Genomic DNA, 8,795 nt, shown 5'->3' on the forward strand with positions numbered 1-8,795 from the left:
GGGCTCTGTTGTAGAGATAGGGATGAGTCAGGGAGTGTGTTAACAGCTCCGCCTGTCTCCATGGCAACGTAGTGTTTCTCATCCCTCTCATCCGTTCCTGGCATAATCATCCACTGACAACACACACACACATTATTCAGAGTCCTCTTCTGTCCCACTCCTGACACATTAGTAAGGGTGCTGCTTCCATTTGCCTGATTGCTGACGCGTTTGTCTGTGTGTCTGCCTGTGTGTGTGTGTGTGTGTGTGTGTGTGTGTGTGTGTGTGTGTGTGTGTGTGTGTGTGTGTGTGTGTGTGTGTGTGTGTGTGTGTGTGTGTGTGTGTGTGTGTGTGTGTGTGTGTGTGTGTGTGTGTGTGTGTCTATATTACATATAACTCTCTCAGAGTGTGGCACAGCCTGTTCTCGTATTCAAAACAAGATTCCTCATTGAATCTAACATTTTCTCACAAAATGCACAGGCAACTAGTACATTACTGTTAACCAGGCGTGTTAATGCCACAATCCAGGTTGACTTCCAGTTGTATCCTCTATCACTTCTGAAGCTTGCAGACACTAATTCACCCGTTCTGTTATTATAATATATTGTCATTTTTGTTGTTGTTGCTCCTTTGCACCCCAGTATCTCTACTTGCACATTCATCATCTGCACATCTATCATTCCAGTGTTAATTGCTAAATTGTAATTATTTCGCCACTACGGCCTATATATTGTCTTACCTCCCTAATCTTACCTCATTTGCACACACTGTATATAGATTTTTTATATGGCGTTATTGACTGTATGTTTGTTTATTCCATGTGCAACTCTGTGTTGTTGTTTTTGTCGCACTGCTTTGCTTTATCTTGGCCAGGCTATTTCTACAAATTATTTTCTTAAAATCAGATTTTTTAACCTAACCTTAACCCTAACCTTAACCACATTGCTAACCCCATACCTAACCTTAAATTAAGCACATTTTTGTTTTCATACATTTTTAAGATAATAGTCAATTTTGTCTTTGTGGCTGTGGTAATTAGTGGAATCTTTCCTTTTCAGCTGTTTAATTGAATAATCACACTGCTCATCTAGCCAATAAGGAAGTCTGAGAAGGTCAGGGGACTTACCTACGAAAGGTCTACAGGAAGGAAGTCAGATCACATGATCAGGTCAAATCCTGTATCCCGTGGCAACCACCAGTTGTCGGCCATGTTGTGTGATAGAATAAGTCCTGGAAAAGAGAATATGAATAACAGAATTATAAAATCAGTCCTGAAGAAAATGAGTTTTTAAACTCAGATAAGCTGTGAATGAATCCAATCCAATAACCATTCAAATAAATCACAAGCAGTGAAATATAGTGGTCCTTCTGAAGAGATTAGTAATCCAGTGTAGTCCAGTAATATACCAGAGTATTCTCACCAGTCCCCAACTGGGATGTGATGAGAGGAGGATGGAGATGGAAGGTAAACCAGTAAAATATCAATCAATCTCCCTCTCAGCGAACCCTCTCTCTCTCTTTCTCTTTTTCTCTCTTTCTCACACACTCTCTTTCTCTCTTTCTCACACACTCTCTCTCTCTCTTTCTCACACTATCTCTCTCTCTTTCTCTTTCTTTCTCTCTCTCTGGAAATCCACACCAACCAGACACGGACCCAGTCAGTCAATCAGACAAAAACATTTAAATGACATCAGACCCAGTGAAACAGTCAGACCGACCCAGTGAAACAGTCAGATCGACCCAGTCAAACAGTCAGACAGACCCAGTCAAACAGTCAGACCGACCCAGTCCAATCTGCCGGCTACGCAAGCATCAGTTTCGTTGTCTCTCTTTCCATCTCTACCTCCCAGTCACACTGTCTCTGTCTTTAGCCTCTGTCTGTCTCTCTCCCCTCTCTTCCTCTCCCCCCTCTTTATTTCTCCCTCGCTTTTTCCCCCACTCTTTATTTCCTCTCCTCCTTTACTGGAATGGGTGACCTCAGCAGAATATGAGACCACACAGTGTGTGTGTGTGTGTGTGTGTGTGTGTGTGTGTGTGTGTGTGTGTGTGTGTGTGTGTGTGTGTGTGTGTGTGTGTGTGTGTGTGTGTGTGTGTGTGTGTGTGTGTGTGTGTGTGAGTGAGCGGATGTTGAACAGAGGGGTGCTGCTTTGAGTCTTTTTCTCTCTCCGCTCGCTGCAAAGGTGGGTTTGAAGTGATGACGCCAGTCAGGCTGGCTAGTAGCCATGGCAACACACACACACTCTCCTCAAACAGGCTGCAGCATTGAGTGTGTTTTGTATCAAAAGCGATGGTTTAAGTTCACTGAGGTCCTTCATCTCAATGGATGTATGGCTGAGTGGATGGACAGATGAGTGGATGGATGGATGATGGATTTATGGATGGATTTATGGATGAACAGATAAATAGGAGGCGAGCAGCACTATTTTGTGTGAAGGTTGCTTAAAGCACGGACGCTGTAAAGCTTGCATTTCAGTTACCATGGTAACGATGAGCATATCACGCACAAACAAACACACACACACGTATCAGAGCGAGGTGTACAGTATACCGCTGAGACAATGGTATGTATACATTCTATGCAGTATGTACACATTTTATATGCACACATTCTATATCTACACATTCTATATCAACACATTCTATATGTTCACATTCTATATGCACACATTCTATATCTACACATTCTACATCAAAACATTCTATATATTCACATTCTATATGCACACATTCTATATCTACACATTCTACATCAACACATTCTATATGTTCACATTTTATATGCACACATTCTATATCTACACATTCTATATCAACACATTCTATATGTTCACATTCTATATGCACACATTCTATATCTGCATATTCTATATCTACACATTCTATATGTTCACATTCTATATGTGCACCTTCTATATCTACACATTCTATATGTTCACATTCTATATGTGCACCTTCTATATGCACACATTCTATAACTACACATTCTATATGTTCACATTCTATATGCTCACATTCTAAATGCACACATTATATATGTACACATTCTATATCTACACATTTTATATGTACACATTCTATATGTTCACATTCTATGTGTACACATTCTATATGTACATATTCTATACCTACACATTCTATACATTCACATTCTATATGTACACATTCTATATGTACATATTCTATATGTTCACATTATATATGTACACATTCTACATCTACACATTCTACATCTACAAATTCTACACCTACAAATTCTATATGAACACATTCTATATGTTCACATTCTATATGTACACATTCTATATGTACACATTCTATATTTACACATTCTATATGTTCACATGCTATATGTTCACGTTCTATATGTACACATTCTACATCTACACATTCTACATTTACACATTCTATACCTACACATTCTATATGTACATATTCTATATGCTCACATTCTATATGTACACATTCTACATCTACACATTCTATTTGTTCACATTCTATATGTACATATTCTATATGTACACATTTGATATGTAATGGCAATGTATTCGTGCAGGCCTCCTCTGTAGGTCCTGTAGGCAGCACACTCTGTCACTCGTCTCAGGTCTAGGCTGCAGTACATCCATTGTGTTTATCAGAACGTATACAGCACTAAGCACAAGAGCCTCAGTACAGCCTGGTATCCTAATGGTTGCTGTTTTCAAAAATGTTTTCAAAAATGTTACTTGTTGCTCTATTCGACAAAGACACAGGCTAACATCAGAAGTCTACACCCCAGTAAGAGTACAAGAGGCTGTCTACTATACAGGGCTATGTTGTGTTGTTTTGATTCATGCCTAAGGTGGGACAAGTTCTTCTTCTTTGGTTTTAGTACGCAGTAGCTACCTCAGCCAAGGAGTATCCAGGTGGCTTTTTACATTTTTTTATTTTATTTTAAAAATCTAACTTTTGGATTGAGATCTATAAGGATGAGATCATTACCTCTCAAACACAAAGACATTTCCCTATATTTAAATGTATTTGTGAATGTTTGTTGATATTCTGTAGTATACCAGGTACCAAATATTTCATTATTCATATTCAAGCCGTAGCTGATATCTTTCCTACCGTTTCAACTCGAACAGTCTATTTGAACTTTGTATTTTGTGTTTCATATGTTTTTGGACAGGCATTTGTTATTATTGGTTTTAATTGACAGCCCTCCTACCACTTTGGCTTGCTGATTATGTGGTGGATAAAGGTGTGGGAGAGCCACATGTCTATCACTGTTTGCAAATGTTATACCACCTCTTCACTTTTATCCTTGTTTTTAGCCATTTTAACTATGCCTATTTTAAGACCGTGCATTTATGACTATTTATTCCAAATAAAACTCATCTTTTGGAGGAAAACTGTTCCAGTCATATTTTAAACAGTTTTAATGTGAGTGGCAATGGCCAGCTTGATCATAAGATGTTTTTAGAAAATAGACCAACAATAACAGAGGATAGCAGGCCGTGTTTTACAATATACCAGGTTAATGGATCGATAAACAGTTGATCACTCATAGTGTTAATGCATTCTGAGCCAGAAAACACTGAAGCAAACAAACCATTTCTAGTGGGGATAATTAGTGTGAGTGGGAGCCCAGTGGAACACTACAGCCATCACGGCTAAGCTTTATATGATCACCATTCAGATGGTTTCAAAATGACCTCGGCAAAGATTGTTTATGAATAATGTGTTTTTATGTTGATAAAAATAATACTTCGATTGGGTGCTGTGTGGGCTTCTTGTTCTTTGTTTGTCACCCAATACAAAACACCTAATAAAGTCTGATTATGTGACAAAAGAGGCAGATATCAAAGCCAGCTCCCTCTGAGTCACTCACATAATAGACAAAAGACATGTCAGCGTATAAGACTTCACACAGTCCCTGTCCCAGAAGAGAAGACCAGGGCCTATATTCACAAAGCATCTCAGTGTTGGCTAGGATCAGTTTAGCCTTTTAGATCATAATTAATAGTATTATATGGACAGGGGGGACCTGATCCTGGATCAGCATCCCTAATCTGATTCACTACAGGGCCAAACCGAGCCGTGCCAAGCTGTACCATGCTGGCCTGGTTACGCATCCACCACAGTTGCTGGAACCTGCTGGAAAGATGTGAAAATAAATATCCACACCTGCACAGTATGGCTCCTGTTGTCCCTATTCTGACTGAGGCATGAAACGCTTTGTGAATACAGGACCAAGGGCCATCCAGGAGCCATCAGGGGCCATCTAGGAGCCATCCGGAAGCCATCCAGGGGCCATCAGGAGCCATACAGGAGCCATCCAGGAGCCAACTAGGAGCAATCCAGGAGCCATCCAGGAGGCATCCAGGGGCCATCCAGGAGCCAACTAGGAGCCATCCAGGAGCCAGATGCACTAAGTCTATCGTACTTGGGAAAGGTTTGCACCTGTTATTTCCAAAAGGGACTATGGCATTAAAGGTAAGAATTAAAGGTACAATTGAGTTTAGGAGAAGGATCATCAAATCTTGTTTGCACTAGCTAGTTAACTCAATCTACTTCTGGGGGCGGAAGTGCCAACATCTGAACTAGTGAAAACGGCAGATGGCATGCAAAGGAAGAAAACTACATTTGAGAGGAATAAAAAAATAATAATAATAGAATAGAAAAGAAGGGAACTGCCTATTACACAATACAGTGATGCAGTATGTCTATGATTAAGGTGTTGTTTTCTTCCAGATGAGACAGTAGTGAGGAAGTTAGAGGTAGAGGTAGGAAGGTATTGAGAGGTGTTGTATTAATGAGTGAGGAGTATGAGGTAGGAAGGTATTGAGAGGTGTTGTATTAATGGGTGAGGAGGTTAGAGGTAGGAAGGTATTGAGAGGTGTTGTATTAATGGGTGAGGAGTATAAGGTAGGAAGGTATTGAGAGGTGTTGTATTAATGGGTGAGGAGTATAAGGTAGGAAGGTATTGAGAGGTGTTGTATTAATGGGTGAGGAGTATAAGGTAGGAAGGTATTGAGAGGTGTTGTATTAATGGGTGAGGAGGTTAGAGGTAGGAAGGTGTTGAGAGGTGTTGTATTAATGGGTGAGGAGGTAGAGGTAGGAAGGTATTGAGAGGTGTTGTATTAATGGGTGAGGAGGTTAGAGGTAGGAAGGTATTGAGAGGTGTTGTATTAATGGGTGAGGAGTATAAGGTAGGAAGGTATTGAGAGGTGTTGTATTAATGGGTGAGGAGGTTAGAGGTAGGAAGGTGTTGAGAGGTGTTGTATTAATGGGTGAGGAGGTTAGAGGTAGGAAGGTGTTGAGAGGTGTTGTATTAATGGGTGAGGAGTATGAGGTAGGAAGGTATTGAGAGGTGTTGTATTAATGGGTGAGGAGTATGAGGTAGGAAGGTATTGAGAGGTGTTGTATTAATGGGTGAGGAGGTAGAGGTAGGAAGGTATTGAGAGGTGTTGTATTAATGGGTGAGGAGGTTAGAGTTAGGAAGGTATTGAGAGGTGTTGTATTAATGGGTGAGGAGTATAAGGTAGGAAGGTATTGAGAGGTGTTGTATTAATGGGTGAGGAGGTTAGAGGTAGGAAGGTATTGAGAGGTGTTGTATTAATGGGTGAGGAGTATAAGGTAGGAAGGTATTGAGAGGTGTTGTATTAATGGGTGAGGAGTATAAGGTAGGAAGGTATTGAGAGGTGTTGTATTAATGGGTGAGGAGGTTAGAGGTAGGAAGGTATTGAGAGGTGTTGTTATAATATACGTGGCAGGCAGGAGGAAGAAGCTCTTACTGAAAGTGATGATGGCACAGTAACAGGAGCCATGGTCACATGAGAGACAGAGACCTGCCTTCCTCAGCAGCTTAGATCGATCACTCACTCACACACACTCACGCACATGCACTCACGCACGCAAGCAAGCACACACACAGACACTCACACACACACACACACACACACACACACACACACACACACACACACACACACACACACACACACACACACACACACACACACACACACACACACACACACACACACACACACACACACACACACACACACACACACACACACACACACACACACTGGATTCCTTTTAACAACATTAAAATATGCATCAATAAATAAACATGAAATTAATTCCCCCAAGGAAGGTTTGTTAGTAAACATCCTTCACCATCTCAGAAATGAAAGCACCCTTATTAACAGTCTCTCGCGTTGTCAATCAACATTACATCAAAACCTGACAAAGTAGATCCAGATTATATGTCTTCTATGGTAATTGTTCATACTGAGACACCATTCATATCACGTACAACACTACGGTGAGCCAGAGAGATCAAACTGCACAGAGAGAGCTGTATGAGAGCATCCGTAAAGAGTCCCACAGGGATGGGAGCTGTTGCATCGTTCTCTTGTAACTCCCACATGTTTCACGTACAAACAATACACACATACACAAACAATATACTTACTGAGACAAACACACTAGACTTTAAAATGATAACAGTATTAGATTAAATATTTATCAATATTTATAATAGAAGGCAGCAAAGCATTAAGTATTGAGGGAGAAAAGACACACACATACACAAACAAGACATGCACTAGCACACACACACACACACACAATACATCTCTCTCCCTACTCTTTAGGGTCAGTAGTGCAGCAGCAAAGAGCTGTAAACATTAATATTCACTCCATGTTGTCGCGCAGAGAGAAGGAAAGGTGTAGAGAGAGATAGAGAGAGAGAGAGAGAGAGAGAGGAGGAAAGGTGTAGAGCGATAGAGAGAGAGAGAGGAGGAAAGGTGTAGCGAGAGATAGAGAGAGAGAGAGAGAGAGAGAGGAGGAAAGGTGGAGAGAGTGAGAGGGAGAGAGGAGGAAAGGTGGAGAGAGTGAGAGAGAGAGAGAGAGAGCGAGAGAGAGAGAGAGAGAGAAAGAGAAGGTATAGAGGGAGTAGCGGCAGCATTAGGCAGTCATCACCCAGTCGTATGGTCTAGTCTGGCAGAGCTTTCTTACCTGGGTGTGCTTCTCTTTACAGCGCTATCCTTCCACCCTCTCAGATCAACCCTTCGACACACCGCAATCTGAAGAGACCGCTGTTATCCCACAGCTCCACAGGCGACAGCCTCGTCTAGGTATATGCAGCAAGAGGCTGTACGGTAGCCTTGGCAACAGAGCTAGAACGAGGAAGAGGGATGGAGAGAGAGAGAGAGAGTAGGGAGGGGGAGGAGGGAGGAATCATAACAAATCACTGAGCAGTGAGCACCCCCATTGTCCCCTCTTCTCCTTCCAAGCTTTAGGCAGTGCCACCCACCTCTCTCTCTATCTCTCTCTCTCTATCTCTCTCTTTTCCCTCTCTCTCTATTGCTCATCATCTCTTTCTTCCTCCCTCTAGTCAGCCTCTACTACATCATCACCCATTGCTTCCCTTTATGTCAGGGATGGGCAACTGGTGACCCGCCTGATCAATCCCCCAACCCCACAAAAAAAATAAAAACATAAAGATTGATTTACTTTATTGTTATAGTGTCATGCATCTTCAGGATGTATTTGCTGTAACAAAATAAAATACAAATATTTATATATGCACCGTACAGTATATATAAACAAACGTTCATACGGCAGTGAAAAACTATTAAGACAACAAAACAAATAATTATTCAAACAAGACCCAGATGGCAAATATAAAGATCCAGTCAAATACAAAGATCCAAAAACTGGATGCCTCTTACCCTTCAGGGATTTGATGCAAAAATACTAGCCAAATTTATAGCACTCAGAATTAAAAAGGTTTTACTAGGTATTGTTCATCCTGATCAGACAGT

General features: G+C 41.1%; 1 protein-coding gene across 3 annotated transcripts in view; it reads right to left on the reverse strand.

Moving 5' to 3' along the window:
- Positions 1 to 8,245, reverse strand: part of LOC139578191 (tyrosine-protein phosphatase non-receptor type 5-like) — a 24,097-nt gene extending 15,852 nt beyond the window's left edge. The window contains exons 1-2 of one of the 3 annotated variants that reach the window (XM_071405488.1): positions 7,987 to 8,245; positions 1,106 to 1,209 (exon numbers count right to left, since the gene is read on the reverse strand). The gene's annotated coding sequence lies outside the window, so the exon portion shown is untranslated. Of the gene's footprint in view, positions 1 to 1,105; positions 1,210 to 1,763; positions 1,884 to 7,986 lie in introns of those variants that run through there. The other 2 variants (XM_071405490.1, XM_071405489.1) reach the window with 2 other exon arrangements.
- Between the last annotated feature and the right edge of the window lie 550 nt (positions 8,246 to 8,795).

Source organism: Salvelinus alpinus, chromosome 6, assembly GCF_045679555.1.
Source record: "Salvelinus alpinus chromosome 6, SLU_Salpinus.1, whole genome shotgun sequence".
Taxonomy (NCBI): Eukaryota; Metazoa; Chordata; class Actinopteri; order Salmoniformes; family Salmonidae; genus Salvelinus; species Salvelinus alpinus.